The sequence below is a fragment of the Hoplias malabaricus genome, chromosome 1 (genome assembly GCF_029633855.1).
Source record: "Hoplias malabaricus isolate fHopMal1 chromosome 1, fHopMal1.hap1, whole genome shotgun sequence".
Taxonomy (NCBI): Eukaryota; Metazoa; Chordata; class Actinopteri; order Characiformes; family Erythrinidae; genus Hoplias; species Hoplias malabaricus.
In genome coordinates, this window is record NC_089800.1 from 5,845,881 (window position 1) to 5,870,070 (window position 24,190).

The 24,190-nt window shown below is 41.2% G+C and overlaps 1 long non-coding RNA gene across 1 annotated transcript in view; it reads left to right on the top strand.

Annotated features, from left to right (window-relative positions):
• Positions 1-20,623, top strand: part of LOC136696486 (uncharacterized) — a 67,018-nt gene extending 46,395 nt beyond the window's left edge. Inside the window, exons 3-4 of the long non-coding RNA XR_010802620.1 lie at positions 19,916-20,023; positions 20,565-20,623. This is a non-coding gene — a long non-coding RNA (uncharacterized lncRNA). The remainder of the gene's footprint in view (positions 1-19,915; positions 20,024-20,564) is intronic.
• Positions 20,624-24,190: the final 3,567 nt, after the last annotated feature.

Below are 24,190 nucleotides of genomic sequence, written 5' to 3' on the forward strand. Positions count from 1 at the left end.
TGACTCCAAAATACAGTGCATTGCAGTAATCCAACCGGGATGTGATGAAGGCATGGATTACTGTTTGAAAGTGCTCGTATGAGAGAATTGGCTTCACCTTTGCCAGCTGCCTCAGGTGGAAAAAGCTGGACCTAACTACTGTGCCTATTTGGCGGTCCAATTTAAAATCACTGTCCATCTTAAAACCCAAATTTAAGATAGTTGGCTTCACATACAAAGTCAAGGGGCCCAAATCAACTGGAGGGGCTTCACAGGGACCCCTGGGACCAAACACCATCACTTCTGTTTTGTTTTCGTTAAAATGTAAAAAATTTAAAGCCATCCAGTCTTTAATGTCATTGAGACATAACAACAGTGGTTTAATGGAGAAAGCATCTTTCTTTTTCAAAGGGACATATATCTGGCTGTCGTCAGCGTAACAGTGAAATGCAATGCCATGTTTTCTCAAGATAGAGCCCAATGGGAGCAGATAAAGTGAGAAAAGGAGGGGTCCTAAGATTGAGCCCTGTGGAACTCCATATGATAGGGAAGCTGAGGAGGATTCTGAGCCAGCAAAACTAACACACAAAGTTCTGTCCGTCAGATAGGACCTAAACCAGTCCAAAGCACTACCACAAATGCCGACTAGATGCTGCAAACTAAAATTCGGGAAACTAAAATGCGGGAAACTAAAATGTTGTGATCCACTGTGTCAAAAGCAGCAGTTAGATCCAGCAGGACAAGAATTGCATGGTCCCCAGAATCATTGGCCAGGAGAATGTCATTAAAAACCCTGAGCAACGCTGACTCTGTACTATGCAAGGTTTTAAAACCAGACTGAAAAACCTCCAGGATATTATGCTCATCCAAAAATAATTTCAGTTGAGCATAAACAACTTTCTCCAAGATCTTTGAAATAAAAGGCAGCTTGGAAATAGGCCTATAATTAGCCATTACTGTATGGTCGAGGCCAGGTTTCTTGAGCAGGGGTTGTACTACAGCATGTTTAAAACTCACAGGAACAACACCAGAAGACAGGCTGCTGTTAATAATGGCCAGAACCTGCTGCCCTATAGTATGAAAAATCTCTTTTAGAAAGCAAGGAGGCAAAACATCACAAGGATAACCTGAGGGCTTTAAATGGCCCACCACATCCTCCAAGTGCGACAGAGTCACCGGCTCAAACCTATCAAACACAGCCAAGCAAGGGGCAGAGTCAGAGGGGTCAACAGCAGGAGCTGTGATAAGAGCTCTTGCAGTAACAATCTTATCAATAAAAAAGTGCAGAAAGTCATTACACATGTCAGGCGATGCTTCCAAACAGACAGGCTGAGGGGCCTTAAGAACAGAGTCAATGGTTTTAAATAACACACGTGGCTTATGACAATTTGCCATAATAATATTTGACAAGTGTTCTCTCTTAACCTCTTCGATGGTGCTGTGGTAAGAACGCCAGCAGTCTTTTAAGATTTGAAATGAAACCTGCAGCTTATCCTTTTTCCATCGGCGTTCAGCTCTGCGACACTTCAGCTTTGCTGCACGCGCTCGGTCATTGAACCAGGGCTCAGGTTTAACTTTAGGCTGTTTAGTTCTTAATGGAGCCACTGAGTCCAGTATGGTTTGGCAGGAAGAGTGAAACCAGAAGCTGAGGTCCTCCGTATTAACAGAGGCTGAATCAGGAGGAGGACAAAGCTGGTCGAAAGCGCAGGTGAACTGACCGGCAGTGAAAGAGTTAAAACTCCGACTAAGCCGAGCAGGAGCGCAAGGTTTAACAGCAGCACAGGATAAAGCAACATCAAATAAAAATTCCAGTAGAATAGAAGTAGAATATCACAAAGTCAAAACCAGGCAAACACAGAATTCAATATACACAACACAAATCACAGAGCACAAAACACGGCTGACTAGCAGCGTACACACAGACATATTTATGATTCCCGCCGAGATGACGCAGAAGAAACGGTGACAGACAGAACACATGGATTGGATGGTGAACCGGACTCAACACATGAACTGGAATATGGAACGAACTCTAGACGGGTGAACAAACATACAGACTGGAACAGACTGCAGAACCTGGAATTTTACAGAGACAGGGAGAGAGAGAGAGAAAAAACATACACATACTCAGCGCAGCGTTACACCCCCTCCCACAAATACAAACTCATAGTGGGAACAGACCATTAACACCTAGATAGAGCATCTGCAACAACATTATCTACACCCCGCTTGTGACAGATAGACAAACAGAAACCCTGAAGTATGAGAGAGCAGCGCATTAATCGCTGGTTCGAGTTACACATACGGCTAAGGAAAGTTAGTGGATTGTGGTCAGTGTAAATGGTGACTGGAACAGAACTATTACAAATGTATGCTTCAAAGTGTTGAAGTGCTAATAATAAGGCAAGTGTCTCTTTCTCTATGGTGCTATACATTAACTGATGTTTTAAAATCTTCTTAGAAAAGAAGGAAACCGGATGGTCAATGCAACCTTCACCTTCTTGTAAGAGGACAGCACCTGGTCCAGTATCACTTGCATCTACCTCTAATTTAAAAGGCTTATTAAAGTCAGGTGCTGCAAGCACAGGGGCATTACTAAGCAGCAGCTTCACAGAGTCAAAAGCTGTCTAACACTTAGAGGACCAAACAAAAGGGACATTCTGTCTCAGAAGATTGGTAAGCGGCAACACTAAAACCGAGAAGTTTTTACAAAAACATCTATAATATCCTGACATACCACAGTCCAAAGGCCATGACTGTGTATTGCATAAAAGTATCTAGAGTGACGAAGGCAGAGATCTCTGAAGCACGAGATGTAAGTGGCACTTGCCAATAACCTTTTAGTAAATCAGGTTTTATTACAAACTTTGCAGAACCAACTTGATCAACACGATCCTCCATGCGGGGCAGAGGAAAAGAATCAGGCTTAGTGACTGCATTAACCTTTCTGAAGTCAGTACAGAAATGGTAAGTACCATGTGGCTTAGGTACCAACAAACAAGGGGAGGACTAAGGGCTAGAGCTGGGTATGGCAAGACCATTTTTAAGCAGATACTGTGTTTCTTGTTTTAAGATAGCACGCTTAGCTGGATTCACACGATAGGGGTGTTGTTTAATGGGACCATGATTGCCAACATCAATGTCATGTTCGATTACAGAGGTACATGAGGCAACATCAGAAAAAAAAGAAGGATATTTGTAAATAAGGGCCTTAATATCTGCCTGGATATCAGAAAGTAAATGAGCTAATTTATCATCTAACTGTAGAAGTGCTTCTGAATTGGGCAAACAGGCACATGGGAGACTATAGCAGCCTATGTGTAGTTCATCAAATTCGGGAGAATTCTCCATGGGAGACACATTTGCCACAGAGGCAACTACGGAAGAAGAAGACAGATGAGGGGGCACGAGAGAGGTAAGGCTTTAAAAGGTTAATGTGGCAAACACGAATTTTCCTTTTTCTATCCGGAGTCATAATTACATAATTTGTGTCACTTCATTTTCTTTCACTTCATAGGGACCAGTGTAGGGAGGGGCCTACCACAGGCAGCAAAACTAAAACCTGGTCACCCACCTGAAAACAACGCTGCACTGCGTCTCTGTCGTAGCGCTCTTTCATTTTATTTTGGGAGGACTCTAAAGTCTGGCAACATCATGAGCTAACCTCTCTAAAGGAACGAACATACTCTAGAACAGGCTTGGCATGTGTATGCGAACTGGGGGCAACCACTGCTCTTGCAAGGCCTTTAATGGACCTCTTATCACATGGCCAAACACTAGCTCAGCAGAACTAAACACAGTTGACTCCAGCACAGCATCTCTAATTACACATAAAAGGAGTGGAACCCCCTCATCCCAATCCTTACCAACCTCAAGACAGAAAGTTCTTAACATGTTTTTTAGAGTTTAGTTGTCACGCCTACATCCCAGGACTCCAATTCTGAGAATGCACCCGTCAGTCACATGACTACCCACCGGTCTCTCTCGCCTGAATTGTAATTACACACACCTGTTTGTTTCCCTATTTATACCCCTTTCACTGAACTGTTCTCTGCCGAGTATTGCAGTGGTTTATCCCAGCTTACAACGCATTCTCTTGTTATCAGTCTGACGATTTCTTGTTGCCTACTTCCTGCCTGTTTTCCCGGTTTACATCTCCTGCCCTGTCCCTTTTGGTACTGTCTGTATTCTTCGGTTTTTGAACTCTGCCTGATTTTCGACTACGGTTTTTGCTTATCCTCTGAGGTACTGTTTGGTCCCTGTTTTGAACCTTGCTTGCCTTGTGATTACTCTTTTGGATAACGTCATTAAAAAACTGTTTACTGTGTTCCGCGATTGTCAGCTTTCTGTTCTGTCCTGACAGAATACTCGGCCAGCATGCAGACAGCGGACACAGATGCTGTTAGAACGGCTATTACTAGTCAGGGCCATATGCTTGGTCAACACCAGCAAATGTTAGCTAGTGTGACCCAATCTGTTGACTCTCTCGCTCAACAACAACAGAGTCAACAGCTCTGAAACAAGTGTTGGAGAGTGTGAACACCCTTATAGCCCGTATTCCTGCTCTTAGCCCTAAACCCAGTCCTCCTACAGTGTCTGTTAGTTCGACTTCATGTTATCCTGTCAGTAAACCGGAGATTTTTGAGGGTGATCTGGCTAAATGTAGCAAATTTTTATTACAATGTTCCATATTTTTTGAGAATTCACCTCCTAGTAACGATCAGGCAAAAATCGCTTTTCTGGTCTCCCGTCTGTCTGGTAAAGCACTTGAGTGGGCCACCGCTATTTGGAACAATATTGTCAATAACACATACCCTGAATTTGTCACTACATTCCGTGAGGTATTTGACCATGCTACTGAGGGATGTTCTTGTGGTGAGATTCTTCTCACACTTAAGCAAGGAGCTCGAACAGCAGCCGCTTATGCGTTAGAGTTTCGGACTATTGCGGCTGGAAGTGGTTGGAATGAACCTGCACTAATTAATGTTTTTCGGAATGGTCTCAATCCAGAGATACTTACAGAACTGGCTTGTAGAGATGACGGATTATCCTTGGATCAGATAATCTCTTTATCCATCCACCTAGACCAGCTCCTGCAGAAACGGCTCCGGATGCCGTGTCAAAGACAAAACGTTGTCAAGCGTCAATCCGTTCCTGGTTTTTCTTTCCGCCCGGTACAAAGTTCCAGTCAAGCTCCCTGTCCTAGTCTCCCTTCGGATCCTATGCAGTGCGACACTATGCGGCTTTCTCAAGCGGAACGCCTTCGTCGTCTCCACGGTGGATTATGTTTATACTGTGGAGGATCTGATCATATTCGACGTGATTGTACGCGACGTCCTCAGCGAGTCCCGACTCAAAATCCGTAGAGGACTTCACATGCTAACTTGGTGAGTGTACCCACAAAAGGGTTAATTTCAAAATCCTTTCTCATACCTGTCAAAGTGTACTGCCAAGGAACGTCTCTTGTCGTTCCAGCACTAATTGATTCTGGAGCCGAAGGAAACTTCATTCAACAATCCCTCATTACCCGGCTGAAAATCAAGACGAAACTGTTGTGCAAACAAATCCAAGTCCGAGCTTTTGATGGCCTTCCCATTGGAGGAGATTCTATCTCACAAGAGACAGTTCCTGTTTGGTTCCAAACAAGTTTCCTGCATCATGAGTGGCTTTTGTTTCTGGTATTACCCAAGGCGGATTTTCAGATTATTTTAGGATTACCATGGTTAGAAACTCATAACCCAGTTATCTCTTGGAGTCAACGCGAAATCACGTCCTGGTCCACCTTCTGTCAAACAAATTGTTTAGCCCTTAATCACATTTCTATCCATTCCACTTCTGTGGAGAGCCCAGATTTAACTATATCAGTACAAATTCCTCCCGTATATTCCCAATACTCATAAGTGTTCAGTAAAACCAAAGATACAAAATTACCTCCACATAGGCCATATGACTGTGCTATAGAACTCGTAGAAAGTGCTACCTTACCAAAATCACGTATTTATCCTTTGAATTTGGAAGAGGAGAGAGTCATGGAGGAGTATGTTGAAGAAGCTCTAACACAAGGGTTTATACGACCATCAAAGTCTCCGATAGCATCAGGGTTCTTCTTTGTCAAGAGAAAAGATGGTGGATTAAGGCCTTGTATAGACTATCGTGCCCTGAACGATATAACTAAAAAATTTGCATACCCCCTACCCCTTATTTCGGTCGCATTAGAGCAACTTAGAGGTGCTACAATTTTCTCCAAGTTAGACCTTCGTAGTGCTTACAACCTTGTTCGAATTAAGGAAGGTGACGAATGGAAAACTGCTTTTAGTACTACCAAAGGTCACTATGAGTATTTAGTGATGAGCTATGGGCTGGCAAACGCTCCATCAGTGTTCCAGGAGTTTATTAATGACATTTTCAGAGATATGTTGGGAAAATTTGTAATCGCATATATTGATGACATCTTGATTTACTCCCCAGATGTCAAAACACACATAATACAAGTCAGTCAGGTGCTTCAGCGTTTAAAGGAGAATAACCTTTATGTTAAGGGAGAAAAATGTGAATTCCACCAGCAAACCATTTCGTTTTTGGGATATGTCATCAGTGTGTCTGGTATAGTCATGGACGACCGGAAAGTTGAGGCGGTTGTGAACTGGCCAGTCCCGAATAATGTTAAAGATCTTCAACGCTTTTTAGGATTTGCAAATTTTTGCAGACGGTTTATTAGGAACTTTAGTTCTATTGCAACCCCACTTACTGCTTTACTGAAGGGTAGTCCCCATCGGTTGTGTTGGTCTTCTCGGGCACAAGGTGCTTTTGACCGTCTCAAGACTGCTTTCACTACTGCTCCCATATTAAAAGATCCAGATCCCGAACTTCCCTTCATTGTTGAGGTCGACGCATCGGAGATGGGTGTAGGGGCGGTACTATCTCAACGTAGTGGAGAACTGTTGTGGAGAAGTTACACCCTATTGCTTTTTTTCACACAAATTATCACCTGCAGAACGAAACTATGGCATCGGAGATAGAGAACTTCTAGCGGTAAAATTAGCTCTGGAGGAATGGAGGCACTGGCTAGAGGGTTCTCTACATCCTTTCACAGTTCTAACAGACCACAAGAATCTAGAATATCTCCGTACTGCAAAACGAATGAATTCTCGGCAAGCCAGGTGGTCACTGTTTTTCTCTCGGTTTCGGTTCTCCATCACGTTTCGTCCAGGTAGTCATAACCTTAAGGCTGATGCGCTCTCTCGTATAAATCAGAATGAATTAAGGGAGAACGGTGAAAAATCCACTGATTTTATACTACCTCCTTCCGTTTCAGTGTCTGCCATCAGATGGGAATTAGATGAACTTATTGCACAAGAAAATAGGTCTAAAGGGGTGCCTGAAGCTTGTCCTGAAGGTAAAACGTATGTACCACCTGAATTTAGAAATAGGTTGATTACCTGGGCCCATTCGTCCCTGTCATCTGGTCACCCCGGAGAGAGACGCACTGCACAGGTTATTCTAGCACGTTATTGGTGGTGGACATTAAGAGCTGATGTGCATGAGTTTGTTGCATCTTGTTCAGTTTGTGCCCAGTCTAAGACACCCAAAACTCTTCCGGCAGGTAAATTAATGCCTCTACCAGTTCCAGAATGTCCCTGGTCGCACTTAGCACTTGATTTTGTCATGGACTTACCTCTATCTAAAGGAAGTACTACAGTACTCACGGTAATTGATCGGTTCTCTGGGGGGGTTAAGTTCATACCGTTTCCATCATTACCCATGGCCCTGGATACAGCTAAGGCTATTTATACACATATTTTTCGTCATTATGGAATTCCCGAAGATATTTTATCTGATCGAGGTCCTCAGTTTACTTCACATGTCTGGAAAGCCTTCTTTGAACATTTAGGAGTAAATGTTAGTCTCACCTCTGGATATCATCCCCAGAGCAATGGTCAGTGTGAGCGGGTCAATCAAGAACTGGGAAAATTCTTACGTATGTATTGCCATGAGAATCCACAAGACTGGTCCCAGTACTTGGTGTGGGCTGAAATAGCACAAAACTCCTTGGTGAACTCAACTACAGGCCTCACCCCCTTTCAGTGTATTTTAGGTTATCAACCCCCATTGGCACCCTGGACTGCAGCAACATCAGGAATTCCATCAGTTGACTCGTGGATGAGACGCAGTGAGGAGGTGTGGAAAGAAACTAATCAACACATCTCAGAGGCCCTTTCCCGATATAAGGAGCAGGCTGATAAGAACAGATCGAATTCTCCTGACGTTGGTGGAAAGGTTCAAGTGTGCCCTGTGACTCTGGGTGATATGCACTAGACACCTGATGTTTAATGTTAAGCTCTTTCATTACTTGAGAAAATAGCCGATATAGGAGAGAGAGAGAGTGAGAAAACACACATACACAGTGCAGTGTAACATTATAGAATAAAGTCTGACTGGTTTTACATGATGACATTTTGGTAATAATTAGTAGCCCTATGGTATCAAAAGATAATATTTATGTTACTAAAATTTAAGAAATTTTTATGACTGGTCAGATTTAAAGATTTTCATCAGTTTTCAGTAAATCTAGCAAAGTGTTAATCTATAGAGTAATAGTTTCTGATATTGATGTTAATTCATGATTCAGGTTAATGAGATGCTGGAAAGTGTTTATTCATTTATTATCTGTAACTGCATCACCTTGCTTTTGGTCAAGCATTGGGCGCAAGGCAGGAATACACCCTGGACAAGGCACCAGTCCATTGCAGGGCTACCGATTTACTCATGAAAATTCAAATTTGACTTTAAAAAAATACAAATCAGGCATACAGGAGAGAGGAACTGCAGACACAGAAGAACCTGAGTAAGTGCATGCTTGTGCATTCTGTATTTATTTACCAACTCAACTGATCTTGTGGACTTCCTGTGCTGTGGCTCCAGTCACCTGGCTGCAAGTATCAACTGAAACCCATTCTAAAGGTGTTAAGTACCACTACTGTTTCAATTAAGGAAACAATCAGCTCCCTCAGGCCTTTTGTTCTCTACCAAACTGTCAGTGGGCAGTCTCAGCTGGGACAATCAATCACCAACACAGGACAGCTGTGTGAGATCTCCATTACTAAAAGAATGATCCCTCTGAAGCGTCAGCCTTTGTGTTCAGCCTTTCTGGTGTGAAGACATTCTGGGGTAAAGACATAACGTGTCTCCCAATCGTGTCCCCAAGCGAGGCCACCAAACAAAAACAAACTAAGCCTAATTTTCCGCCTTCCACAATGTGTCCCTACCTCATCTCTCCTCTCTCTGGAACTCGCAGGCGCTTCTACTTCCACAGACGGAAACGAAACCTTGATAACCTTCGCCCTCTATATCACACACCCATAACCAATTCCCTCTCAATAGGTCTATGGAACTGTCAGTCTGCAGTTAACAAAGCAGACCTATGCAAACCATCTTTCACTAGACATCCTAGCCCTCACTGAGACTTGGATCAAACTGGAAAACAGCGCTACCCCCACTGCTCTCTCCATCAACTACAGATTCTCACACACCCCACGGCCTGGTAAACGAGGTGGTGGTACGGGGCTGTTGATTTCCAACACATGGAAATATACCCAGTTCGAATCATCAGTCTCGTACAGCTCCTTCGAATTCCATGCCATCCTGATGACTGCACCAGTAAAAATTCGGTTGTTGTATACCGTCCCCCAGGGCAACTGGGTTATTTCCTAGAAGAACTAGACACCCTGCTTTCATCCATCCCTGAACATGAATGTCCCATGCTCATTCTCGGTGACATGAACATCCACCTTGACACTCCGGCTGCTGCTGACTTCTTCTCTCTGACCCACTTCTTTGAGCTACAGCAGGTATGCACCCCCTCAACTCACAAAGCAGGTAATGCACTTGATCTCATTATCACCAAACACTGCCTAATTGACTCTGTAAATGTTACTCCTCTACATCTCTCTGACCATTACTTTATTCAGCTCAATGCTTGTCTCCCTCAGCAACACACTGTGTCCCCTCCCTCTGTCCCCTTCCGGCGCAATCTCCGCAACCTATCTCCCACCCACTTCTCTGCCCTTGTGACTTCTGCTCTCCCACCCCCCAGCACCTTCTCATCTCTTGAGGTCAATGACGCCACAGAGTCTCTCTGCACAACACTGAGCTACTGCTTAGATCGCCCTCTGACTACCAGACCCGCAAGACCCATGCAGCCCCACCCATGGCTTACTGACTCCCTTCGATCAATGCGCACTAACCTCAGAGCTGCTGAGAAGAGATGGCGAAAAACAAAAGACCCATCACACCTGACACAACTACAATTCCTGCTCTCAGCCTTCTCAACAAATGTCACCTCTGCAAAAAAGAAATTCTACGAAAACAAAATCAACAACGCTACTGACACCCGGAAGCTGTTTTCAACCTTCAAGTCTCTGCTGAATCCTCCACCTCCACCCCCTGCAACCAACCTCACTGCTGACGCATTTGCTGACTTCTTCACCAGCAAAGTTGCTGCAATCAGCAGCCGGTTTTCTGACCCTTCTACACAGCCTCCGGCTCTCCCTTCGAATCCTCCTAAACCTACGGCTTCCTTCCCTTCTTTCACTCCTCTCACAGAAGACGTATCAAATCTTCTTAGAGGTGGCCATCCTACATCCTGTCCACTGGATCCCATTCCTACCACCCTGCAAACCATAGCCCCGTCCATTGTGTCCACAGCCACTCTTGTAATCAATTCTTCACTAACCTCTGGAACATTTCCAAACACCTTCAAGCAAGCTCAAGTAAGACCTCTACTCAAAAAACCTTCTCTTGCTCCTTCTATAGTAGAGAACTACCGACCAGTCTCTCTCCTCCCCTTCCTGTCTAAAATCATTGAAAGAGCTGTCTTTAAGCAGGCAACAAAATTCCTCTCCCAACATAACCTTCTTGACTCGAACCAATCCGGCTTCAAGAGTGGCCACTCGATGGAAACTGCACTAACGGAAGCTCTTAAAGATGCCAAAGCAACAGGTTAGTTCTCATTCTGCTCGACCTATCAGCAGCATTTGATACGGTCAGCCACTACATCTTACTAAACAATCTCACTGACATGGGCTTCAAGAACAATGCACTCTCCTGGTTTGAGTCTTATCTCACTGGATGATCCTTCAGTGTGTCATGGCTTGGACTAACATCAGCGCGACACCACCTCACCACAGGTGTGCCCCAAGGCTCAGTGCTGGGACCCCTCCTCTTTGCCTTGTACACCACCTCTCTAGGCCAAATCATACATTCGCACGGCTTCTCCTATCACTGCTATGCAGATGACACACAGCTCTATTTATCCTTTCCTCCAGGAGACACTTCAGTGGCAACTCGAATCTCTGACTGTCTCTCTGACATATCTACATGGATGAAGGAACATCACCTCCAATTGAATTTATCCAAAACTGAACTACTGGTCCTCCCAGCCAAGCAAGCTATTCTCCACAACATCAGCATCAAGCTAGAGTCCCTAACAGTGGCTCCCACCAAGGTTGTAAGAAACCTAGGTGTCATGGTTGATGACCAGCTAACCTTCGCAGATCACGTTACCGCTGTAGCTCGATCGTGCCGCTTCTCCCTATTCAACATAAGGAAGGTTAGGCCATACCTAACTCAACATACAACACAGCTTCTCGTTCAGACGTTAGGAATCTCCCGTCTAGACTATTGCAACGCCCTCCTGACAGGTCTTCCGGCCTGTGCTGTGAGACCGCTACAGATGGTTTCTGGTAAACAGGGTTTGTTAGTGGGTGCATGTTTCCTTATTTACAAATGGCTAAATGTTTTGGTGGAAGCATTGCATCAAGCAAAGAGGCAATCAGTCTATGGTGTTTTATATGTTTACATAATAAGGCCATGCCCTCGGGCTTGGATAGTGACTCAAGGCTGTCCCTTAAGGCAGCATTATAGATGGTGGGAGATGCACACTAACCCTGGCAAAGTTGTGTGAAATGTGTACGTTTTACCTTTAAATGAAAGAACAAACCAGAATTGGCTTGCTGGTTGCACTGGTATGCTAAAATAGGCGTTGGCTAGGTGGACCACTGAATAATGATTTGTATTGGGTGGAATTTGAGCCAAAATATTGTGATGATTTGGTATTTCTGGAGCCCTAGCCTGCATTGCTGCATTTACTGCCTGTAAATCCTGAACAAATCTCCACTCATCCCGGCCATCTCGTTGTTGGGGTTGATACGGGGGTGGGTTTTCCTGTTGAGAATTTTCTGTGGCTACAGGATGCTCTTGCTGCTGTGGCGCTGGCTGCTGTGCTCTGGGTGGGGCGGCATTGAGATCATGAACAGCCACCTTAAGAGAGACACACTGAGAGGTTTGGTTAGTATCAGCCCCCCTCCCTTCTTTGCTTCTGTCTGTTTTTGTTTTTCTTCCCTGGAGTGAGCTTCAATTAACCACATCTCCACTGCCTCCAACATTTCATTTTTACACTTTTCCCACAACTTCCTAGTTTTCTTATCCTTAGGAGTCTCTGTTCATTTCTTTTTAAAGGCGTGCTATCTTTTTACATTTAAATGTTCCCTACTCAGGAAACCCATAACAATTGACCCATATTTCCATATACTTCAAGGAAGCTTCACCATAATGCTTTCGCATATCTAAACACATAGCTGAGGTCCACGTTGAAGGCACGTGGCCCCCTTTACTACTTTGGGATCCCAGTGTAATTTTATTCCCCTAGTGCAATAAGCACGTCACACAGTTTTCAATACACACACTTTGTTCTTGCGGAACCCAGAGGCCTCTGTGTTATTCTAACACACGTCTAATACTAGAAGACCATTGTTAATGGGTGGTTTGCCCCACACAGCTATACTGTCGTATACCAAAGTGTCCACTCGACAGTTCCTGTTATGCCTAACAGCTCACACTAAAATTCCGCCGAAATACTTTGAAAACTGAGGGGGAGAAATGTTTTCTACTCACTGTTTTTAGGTAGGATGACGGGTCCTCGGGTGCATCTGGGAAAGAGCCCACTGTTCAGCGATACTTTACCGCTCGATCGGTGTTCCCTCCTGATTCAGGATTTTCTCCTGAACAGCATCCTCCCAGTGGCTCCATCCCTTCAGCATCTGAGGGATATAGTCATCCTGTTCGTGACGCCAAGTTTGTCATGGAAATTAACTAATAAAAAAATTAGACTGAAAGTGGTCTTTGAGTAACCTTTATTGAGAGCAGCTAAAAGCATGCACTAACCCTCTACTCTGCTCTGCCCCGCTCTGCTCTGAGACAGAGAACAAAAAACCTTCTTTCTTAGCTGAGCCACCTATCAGGGAGAAAGAGATAACAGTTTCATACAGAAACAAAGTTCTAGGAACCAGCTACATCTCGTGTTCTTTAAAACAGAAAAAAACGTCCTAGATACCTTGGATGCAGGAGTGTAACTCTTTCAAGCTGCACTCCTATGTACTCCCATCAAATTCCTTTCCTAATAAAGACTCAGTTGGTGAAAGAGTCTAAAGACAGAATAATGCAACATACATTTCATAAAACAACTCACCTTTATATAAAACAAAGACCTTTACTAATCATCAGTGATTACTACTAATTACTACTAAATAATGGTGATTACTACTAAATAATAATCAAATCAAATTTATTTTTATAGCACTTTTTACAACGGATGTTGTCACAAAGCAGCTTCACAGAATTCCAGTAAAACAAAGATTTGACATGAAATGTAAAAAAACTTCAAGTGAGCAAGCCAGGGGCGACAGTGGCAAGGAAAAACTCCCTCAGCTGAGTAAGAAACCTTGGGAGGAACCAAGGCTCACGAGGGGTGACCTATCCTCCTCTGGTCAATCTACTGGTAATAATAGTTAGGAGTCCGTGAGAACTTCAGTGTAGGGGCAGCTTCAAGGCACTTGGTCATTGCTGGAGTGTGGGCAGCTGGTCTGAAGCGTGGAGGAGGATCTCGACAGTCATCCATCAGTGTCCAGACGGACAGGTGGGCAGTCGTTTACTCTGAAAAAGGTAAAGGCATGGAATTAGTTTTGAACTGTTTCTTGTTTGTAAAGCAGAAAATATGAACATTTACGGAGTGTGGCTAATGACTCCAGCAGATCTGACTATGACAACTTTAACTAAAAGGAGAGACCCAGAAAGACACACAGACGCGGGAGAATCCTGAAACACTGGCATCCCTCCGCTCCACCGTCAACAAACCTGAGTGATTGCATGAAGCGGCGGGATGACAGCACCAGCGTCTCAGTTTACTATAATTCCATGGTCCATGGACCCCCCGGATCTACCACCTTTATCTATGGGGGAGCATTAACTACCAAAAGATAAACTAAACAAATGAGTTTTTAGCCTAGATTTGAAGATTGCGACTGTGTCTGAGTCCCGAACATTTTCTGGAAGATCATTCCAGAGTTGGGGGGGCTTTATAAGAAAATGCTCTTCCCCCAGCTGAGGCCTTCTGAATTCTGGGAACTATAAAAAAAAACAGTACTCTGTGATCTAAGTAAACGTGGAGGCTCATAATAGGAAATAGTATCTTGAAGGTATTCAGGAGTGAGCCCATGTAGAGCTTTATATGTTAGCAACAGAATTTTGTAATCGATACGGAATTTTACAGGCAGCCAATGAAGTGATGATAGAACTGGACTGATATGTTCAAATTTTCTGGTTTTAGTGAGGACCCTAGCTGCAGCATTTTGAACTAGTTGAAGTTTTCTTAAATTCCTGTTGGTACATCCTGACAGTAGTGCATTACAGTAGTCAAGCCTTGAAGTAATAAAGGCATGTACTAATGTCTCTGCGTCCTGCAGGGATAAGGCATTTCTAATCTTAGCAATATTGAGAAGATATAAAAAAGCTGTCCTAGTGATACTGCCTATGTGTTGATCAAATGATAAATGACACCAAGATTTTTTTTGCTGCTGAACCAGGCTTAACTGGAAAGAAAATTAAATCTGATCGTTTATTTCTTGCCACCTTTGGACCCAAAAGCAGGACCTCTCTTTTGTTGCTGTTTAGAAGGAGAAAGTTATCATCCAACCTTTCACGTCTTTTAGACCGTGCTCTATTTTCTTTAATCTGCGTTTGTCATTGGGCTTGGCTGAAATATACAATTGCGTGTCATCTACGTAACAGTGAAAGTTAATGTCATGGTTTCTTATTACTGTGCCTAGCAGTAACATGTATAATGTAAATAATAATGGTCCTAAAATAGAGCCTTGCGGAATTCCAAATCTTACTTTAGAATAATTTGAATTTAAATTGTTTACATTTACAAATTGATAACGTTCCATTAAGTAAGATTTGAACCATAATAGGGCTGTCCCTGTAATTCCAACCATGTTTTCTAACCTTTCTAGGAGAATATTGTGGTCTATGGTATCGAAGGCTGCGCTGAGGTCAAGAAGCACCAACATGGATACGTGGCCTTGATCAGAGGCAAGAAGAAGATTATTTGTTATCTTGACTAGAGCTGTCTCTGTACTATGATGTGGCCTGAATCCAGATTGGAATTTTTCATATATATGATTCTTATGTAGACATGAACTAAGATGTTGGGCCACAGCTTTTTCTAAGATCGTGGATAGAAATGGCAGATTAGAAATAGGCCTGTAATTAGACAGTGTACTAGCATCAAGATTTATGTTTCTTGATCATAGGTTTAATAACTGCTAGTTTAAAAGCTTTGGGTACATGGCCCAGGCTAAGGGACGAGTTTACTATAGTTAAAAGAGGATTGATAATAGCTGGTAATAGCTGGAGTGATTTTGTGGGAATTGCATCAAGTGCGCAAGTTGTACAGTTTGCGGAGGTGATAATCTTCTCTAGTTCTAACTGTGGGAGTGGGTAAAAGGTTTCAAGTCTTTCTTTTACAATTACATTATGTTTATATCAGTCACATCTGGTGGCATCCAGGTCGGATTTAATAATGTAGCTTGAGTTTGTTGTCTAATATTCTCAATTTTATTATTATAATGTCCATAAAATCTTTACTGGTGAGAGTTGCTGGAATTAGTTGTTCAGGACCTGCTTGATTTTTTGTAGTTCTGGAAAACACACTAAATAGTACTCTCTGATTATTTTTATTATTGGAGATCAGCAAGGCCAGATATGCTGAGCGAGCTGTAGATTGCTGAGGATTGCGGTAAGATATTTTGTCTATGTTAAGACCTAATGTCAAAACTAAGTCTAAAGTGTGACTGCAGTAGTGTGTAGGCCCTGTTACATTTTGAGTAATACCAATAGAGTCTAAGATTGAGGTAAATGCCTTTTTTAGTGGGTCACTTTCCTTCTCAAAATGGATATTGGAATCTCCTACAATTATAACTTTATGATTGCACACCGCTAGGTTTGCAGCAAAATCACTGAATTCTTTCAGAAATTCTGAGTAAGGCCCTGGTGGTCTGTAAATGTTACATAATAAAAATGCATCCTTTTTTGTGACCGGATTTGTAATAACGGTGGAGAGAACTTCAAAAGAACTGAAGGTGTCACATTGTTTAAGACTAATTTCTAGGGTATTTTGGTAAATTACACATACTCCACCTCCTTTGCCTGATAATCTTGGGCTATGTACATAATTATAGTCTAGGGGGTGGCTTCATTTAGTGCTGAATATTCATTTGGTCTAATCCATGTTTCCGTGAGACAGAAAACATTGAATTTATTATTTTTGTTAAGTTTTTACTGAAACAGCTGTTTCTACCAGTTATTCCAGCCAGCCAGCCAGCCAATGATAGAACTGGATAGAACAATTACAAATGTGAAATGTGATGAACTTTTATTTATGAAATTGTGTTTAATGGATTAAGGGAGCAGAAAATTTAACGTACAATACAAATGGATGATTAGTTGACTGAAAATCACCAGTGAACCAACGGTGTGGCTCCCTTTTTGCTCACTTGGGGTTTTTTACATTTCATGTCAAATCTTTGTCTTACTGGAATTCTGTGAAGCTTCTTTGTGACAACATCAGTTGTAAAAAGCACTATACAAATAAATTTGATTTTGATTTGATAACCCCCCACCCCCACACACACTGACTCAGACGTTACCATTAACAATAAGACAAGCAACCTCTGAAGGTTAAAGATTTAGTTCAAGAATAGTTTACACATTTATTTGAAAAGCAGAAAATGCTAATCACTTTTTTACAGTGTGCTGTACTATTGTGCTTGCTCTTCTTTAGGATGTCACTGACAGTTGCTAAATCTGAGGGGGTGACTGTGCTCACCATGACCTCTGACCCCAAAAGCACGTGCCCACTGATTTGCCAGCTTCTCGGGACCTTGTGCTGCTGCCCATTTTGTTTGGTGTCTCAGACATTGAAGCAGAAGCTGGGCAACATTTACACAACTCTGCGGGTAGGACTCAACATTTATTCCACACAACGGATTTTTCTTGCTGTCACTGGGTAATTCATCCCAGGGAGGTTAAAATTAAACTCTATATAGCAGGACTCCAACACCCCTGTCATGGTGCACACCAAGGCACTGAAGCATGGAGCAATTGCTAAGAGGGTTTATTAAAAAATAAAGACTAAACACTGGGAAAACAAGGACAGGAATCTAAATGTAACAGTAAAGTAGAAAAAATACCTAGACTAAGAACATATCATACACCAGAAATCAGAACGTAAACCAAACACTTTCAATGACTCACCAGATCAGGAACAAAGACAGAGGTTTAAATACATGAGGACACTACCTCCACACATCTGTCAGTTGTCAGTCACCAAGCAACGGACAATGCACAGGTGTGGGGCGGGACTAGTACAGAGTGGTGGAAGCGACAAAGCAAAACAAAAGCACATGGACAGGGAGTAAAAACAAACAAACAAATAAAGGGCCCAAGGAACAGGGGCTGAATTAGACAGCCCCCTACATCCGTTATATCATGAAGACTGTAAGCCTCTTTGAATGACTATCAATGTCTGTCAGCATTGTTCCTAAGGTTTGTGTATGTTTTTCTGTTTTTGGGATCATTTTGACCCAAAAATTAAGTGATAAAGTGTGTAATCAACAACTAATATCATTCCAATTGCCATAATATTACAGTTTGATTAAATACAAAGTTTGATGATAGACAAAAAGGTTCTAGTTGCTGGAACACAGCTGACACTTGGATATTGATATGACAACCACAGAGACAGTACTGATTGGCTGAGTGAGTAAAATGTTAGCTGTCTGGAAAATTGTGTTTATTGTGGTAGATATCATTCTACACTTTCTACATGTGTTCACGTTAATTGTCCAAATAAATCAATGAAACACACACACCTTTATTCACATTGTCAGGGTGGTGTGAGGAGTAGATTTAAAGGATGCGGACACACTCGCTACAACACGGAAAGGTTTAATAATGAAATAACAAAACAAACTTTACGAGAAACACGAGATAACATTTACTTGACTGAGGAATGAAACAAACGAACTAGATTAGAAACACAAAGACTACGAAAACATTTAGGAAACAAAACGAGCAGGAGAACAACAGAATTCACAATGAAACAAACAAACTCAAAATGACCGATCACAGGAAGTGAGGGAAGAGGGCTTAAATAAACAAACTTAACTAGACACACCTGACACAGATAACGAGGGACAATGACAAAAGAGGCGGAGGTAAGAGTGAAACGAGGGCGGAGCTAGGAATGACAACCAACAGAGAGCCACATGGAAGAGGAAAACAAACCAGAAAGTGTCAAGATGTGACACACATGATGTATAAACCGGATTCCAAAAAAGTTGGGACACAAACTGTGAATAAAAACTGAATGCAATGATGTGGAGGTGCCAACATCTAATATTTTATTGAGAATAGAACACAAATCACAGATCAAAAGTTTAAACTGAGAGAATGTATCATTTCAAGGGAAAAATATGTTGTTTCAAAATTTCATGGCATCAACAAATCCCAAAAAAGTTGGGACAAGGCCATTTTTTACCACTGTGTGGCATCCCGCCTTCTTCTTACAACACTCAACAGACGTCTGGAGACAGAGGAGACCAGTTTCTCAAGTTTAGAAATAGGAATGCTCTCCCATTTATGTCTAATACAGGCCTCTAACTGCTCAATCTTCTTGGGCCTTCTTTGTCGCACCTTCCTCTTTATGATGCGCCAAATGTTCTCTATAGGTGAAAGATCTGGACTGCAGGCTGGCCAGCATGTTTAATGGCCTGGAGATCATGAGCATCCAGTAGAGTTTTACGGCCCTGACCCTTACGCAGAGCAATTGTTCCAGATTCTCTGAATCTTTTGATGATATTATGCACGTTTGATGATGATAACTTAAAAGTATTTGCTATTTTACGCTGGGTAACACCATTCTGGTATCGCTGCACTATCTTTCTGCGCAACAATGGTGGAATTGGTGATCCTCTTACCATCTTGGCTTCACTATGAGAAGCTCTTTTTATACCCAATCATGTTGTCAATTGACCTAATTAGTGTTAATTGGTCTTCCAGCTGTTCGTTATATGCTCAATTTCCTTTTTCCAGCCACTTATTGCTACTTGTCCCAACTTTTTTGGGATTTGTTGACACTGTGAAATTTTGAATCAACATATTTTTCCTTTAAAATATTACATTTACTCAGATTAAACTTTTGATCTGTCATCTATGTTCTATTACGAATAAAATATTGACATTTGCCATCTCCACATAATTGCATACAGTTTTATTCACAATTTGTTTAGTTTCCCAACTTTTTTGGAATCCGGTTTATACATCACAACTTGCACAGTATGTATATTTTTATGTTTTTCATTGTGCATTGTGCATGTGGGTGTCTATAAGTGAAATTGTGATATAAGTGAAATGAGTGTATATAGATACCTTCACCCAAAGAAATTCTTCATACAGATTATATTTGCCAAGTATTAATTATATAATTATATAATCACCTGAGTATAAAATGTGTAATATCTTGACATTTTTTTCCACGTAGACTGCACAGATTTTCTATGGGTTGATGAACCTGGTCATTGGGGCTCTCCAAAATATCATCTTCATATATGGGGTGCTTTATAATGGTGGCTTATGGCTCGGGGGAGTGGTAAGATTGAACTGCTTCAAACATTTATCTGAAATTTAAAATGCCTTTAGTGCATTTATAACATCATATACAGGGTGGGCCATTTATATGGAACACCTTACAACATGGCGGCCATTTTGAAGTCGGCCCAATAAGTTTGATGTGTCACATGACCCTCTTCCCATTGAGAAACACAAAAGTTGGATCCAAAATGGAATTTCACAAGAAAAACAATGGTGTGCTTATTAGGGTGTATCCATAAAAATGGCCCACCCTCTACATCTACAATATTTGTATTATAGTCATTTTGTATAAAATTACCACATTTTATTACTTTAACCCAATCAGAACAAGTTCTTGGTTATTTTTTTTTTCCTAATGACACTACATTTATCTATCTATATATATATCTATAGAATTATGTGGTTTTGGATATTTACATTCCCTATGTAATATTCATAAGTTATAAGTCATACAATGTTTTTTTTTTTTAAACAAACTGCATTAGAATACATTTCTAAACCTGATGAATGATCGTTTTCTCTTTCTCTTTATTTACAAGTTTATTGCAATTGGCATCATTTGCGTCGTCACGAAAAGGTTTTTCAGCCAATGCCTGGTGAGCCCTGCTTTTCGTTTAAAGGATGTTTTAAATGTTAATGTTAAATGTTTAATATTAAAGTCGAAGCATTCATACAGCTTCATGCTCCTTTCATTGCTATTCGCCATTTGGTCAGTACGTATTTAAATTATGTAATTATATAATGTGCGTAATCTCCATCCTGTTCTGTTGTTAAAAGTATGTTTATATAAGTCTGTGTATGTCTTTCACAGGTCACCATGATGTTCTTGCCAGTGCTGCGCTGTCCATTACTGCTGTTTCTCACTATGCAATGGAGATTTATTATATGCTGAATTTTTATTACCACTGTGATTGGTTTAATGACTGATATGGTTATGGATATGGCTTTTACCCCACAACACCCCCTTCAGATCTGAAGAAGAAAGTGATGGAGAACTGTGAGAACAACATGTACAGACAGAAGGTATTTTACAAGGTTAAAGGAAACCCACGAAGACACAGGGAGAACACACGACATTCCTCACAGACAGTCACCTGGAGCGGGAATTGAACCCACAAGCTGTGTGACTGCGACATTAACCTGCTGCAGCACTGTGCCGCCGCCCCACTCACTAACAGACGTGTGTATGTGGTTCTGACATTGTATCAAAACATTCATAACCACAAGCTCAAAGTCTATATTTTTTCTATGTTCTGAACAAACATTGGGTGAAATTGTCTAAAAGTCATTGTAGTCAATTTCATTAGCAAACGCACAGAGAGCTCAGTGTGGAAGTTGTGATCTGTTCTTAGAAGTAAATCCGTTCAAACATGAGGTGTGTTTTGGTTCATTTTTTACAGGATCCAGAATCAAATCAAATCAAATCAAATTTATTTGTATAGCGCCTTTTACAACTGACGTTGTCACAAAGCAGCTTCACAGTTTCAAAACAGAACATTTAAATCAAAGCCCAATGCAAGCAAGCCGAAGGCGACAGTGGCAAGGAAAAACTCCCTCGAGGCTGGAGGAAGAAACCTTGGGAGGAACCAAGACTCACAAAGGGGACCCATACTCCTCTGATCAAACTATAGATTGAATTTTAAATGATCACCAATGAAGTGTCATTATGCTACATAATAATAATAAGGTGAGCAGCTGGTCTGGTCTGCAGGAGAATCCAGCAAACAATCTTCCATCAGAAATCCACAAGCCCCTCGTGGAGGAAGCCCTTTCCAGTCCTGAGTGTTAGAAACACTGAGGATCCCAGCTGACAACATATATCCAGAGTTCTGTTTAACATTTCCCTTTAATCTCTTAATATCCTCTTTTATTACACTTTGGAGTAATCATAGCATGATAATGTTACTATTATACATTCAATAGCATTATTCTGGGCCGAGTAACTGCTTTCACACTGTGCTTTATGTTTAGTTGTAAACATATAGGGTTGTTTTTAAAAGATTCCTTTGTGATATCTTATTCCTGCAGCTAGAAGACAAACCTCAAGGACTTGTGTAGTTTCTATTAGACTTCCTTATACTCATAGTGCTATGGTAGAAAACGTTTACTGTTGCATTCATATTCTTGTTGAATTAATATTTTTTACAATAAATAGTTCAAGAATACAATGCTGTATCAGTGGTTATTGTTTATATGGTTTCTTTGTTTTTTTTTATTTAGTTTTCAGTGTCTCTAAAAATAATAGAAACTATGCAGCCCCTTAAATCATACATTTTTAATTGAGCTCTTAATTGATAAATAATTATATTAGCTCTTTTTTTCCTCTTCCTTCTTTCCTACATTATTTTTTTGTACTGTTCATTGCAATTTGTTTTCAGAGCTTTATAAGGTAATATGTCCCTCGTGTGTCTTTTTCTAATGGTTGAATATTCATAACATTCAAAAATACAATAACAACAGCGCCGCCCTGTGGCTATATGACTATTGAAACTGCAGCCCGCCTTGTGTCGGGAAAGCTGCAATAATTCCTTATACTGCGGCGCCATCTTGTGGTTGTAACGCTGTATAACAGGCTGTCGTTTATGGGCTGTAGATAGTTAAGGGAAAAAAAGCGCTTCGTTGACAGGAATGAATCCTCTTTTGTGGGAAAGCAGCCAGGTCAATTTAAGTTGACAGAAAGTATTAGAGAAAATGAAGTGGAAAAATTGGATAAAAGACAATTATGTGATAGTTTAGAAAGAAAGTGTCAAACCGTCTATCATTTAAAATCAACAAATAGTGGATAGATACATGCAGGGTGTTGTGTGAACAAATAGTCCCTAAATAATTTTTTACCCTTAATTTATCCCATACTTCTGGTTGTACATATTGCATACAAAAATTCAGGTTTTTGGTTGTTTTGATAGTAAACCGAATGTTTTTTGGCTCCATAGAACAGAGGGCATGACAGTGTTCACCATGACCTCTGAACCCAAAAGCAAATGGCCACTGATTTTCCAGCTTCTCAGGGCCTTATGCTGCAGTCCGGTCTGCTCCGTCTCTCAGAGCCTGAAGCAGCAGCTGGGCAAAATGAACACAGCTCTGGGGGGTAGGACACTACAGGTACCCTGCACTGTGGATATCACCTTTATTCCTGCTTTTTTTCTTTATTGTGTATCCTCCACACTGAGACTTAGATATCGATAACACAGCGTCAGAGGCAAAGCACCACTCTCAAGAAGCAACAGCACCTCCTTGTGGCAGGTTTTCAGCCTGTTTAACCAGAGCGAGAGAGAGAGAGAGAGAGGTATTTAGTTAATTAGGTAGTTAGTTACAAACCCGGTCTATGGGGTGCTTTGTTTTATCTACTTTGTTATAAATGTAAGAAAAGCAACTGTTTTTAATTTCATAGCACGCTTGTTTCAGAGACTATGGTCCTTCAAAATAAGAGTCCTTCTGCTATCATATACACATGTTCACAAAGTGACACTTTTGTCCATTAGCAGTTTTTAATGCACTGACCTATGAGGCTAATAGAAGTTTATTTAGAGAAAGCAAAGAGGCTGGGCAATGACAATATTTATAATTACTGCGATAAATCATTGAAAAGTCATACATTTTGTACTTGTTTAAAAATAGATTCTGATTGCCAGATAACAAGTGCTGTGAGTTGTATGACATCCAATATTTAAGTTTTAGTTCTAATTATTTTGATAGTGACATAACTATATAAAAGTATAGTTCATTTGGATTGCTGTATTTCAGAATATTTTTACAATACAGTAAAAAGAATGAAAATTACAAATAATCAACACCAAATTTCTGTTTGGTTATGCATGGCAAAAATTAATCACCCAAAATGTCAGGACTGAGTGGACTGACGGAGGCAGACGTACTTGCTAAAACACTGACTTTATTGAAACACAAGATAACCAAACAAAGAGACTAACATAACAGACAGAATACTTAAAGAAAACGACAGACAGAGACTTGGACAGAAGGACAATACATGGAGTGAACTAAACTGAGATACAGATACAGACAAACCTGAACTGAGATAACTAAACAGAGAGCTGAACAGAAAACTAAACAGATACCTGGACAAGGAGAACTAAACAGACAACCTAGAAAGAAAGCTAAAGCAGACTAAACTTAAACACAGAAATAAACAGAGTAAACTTGGACA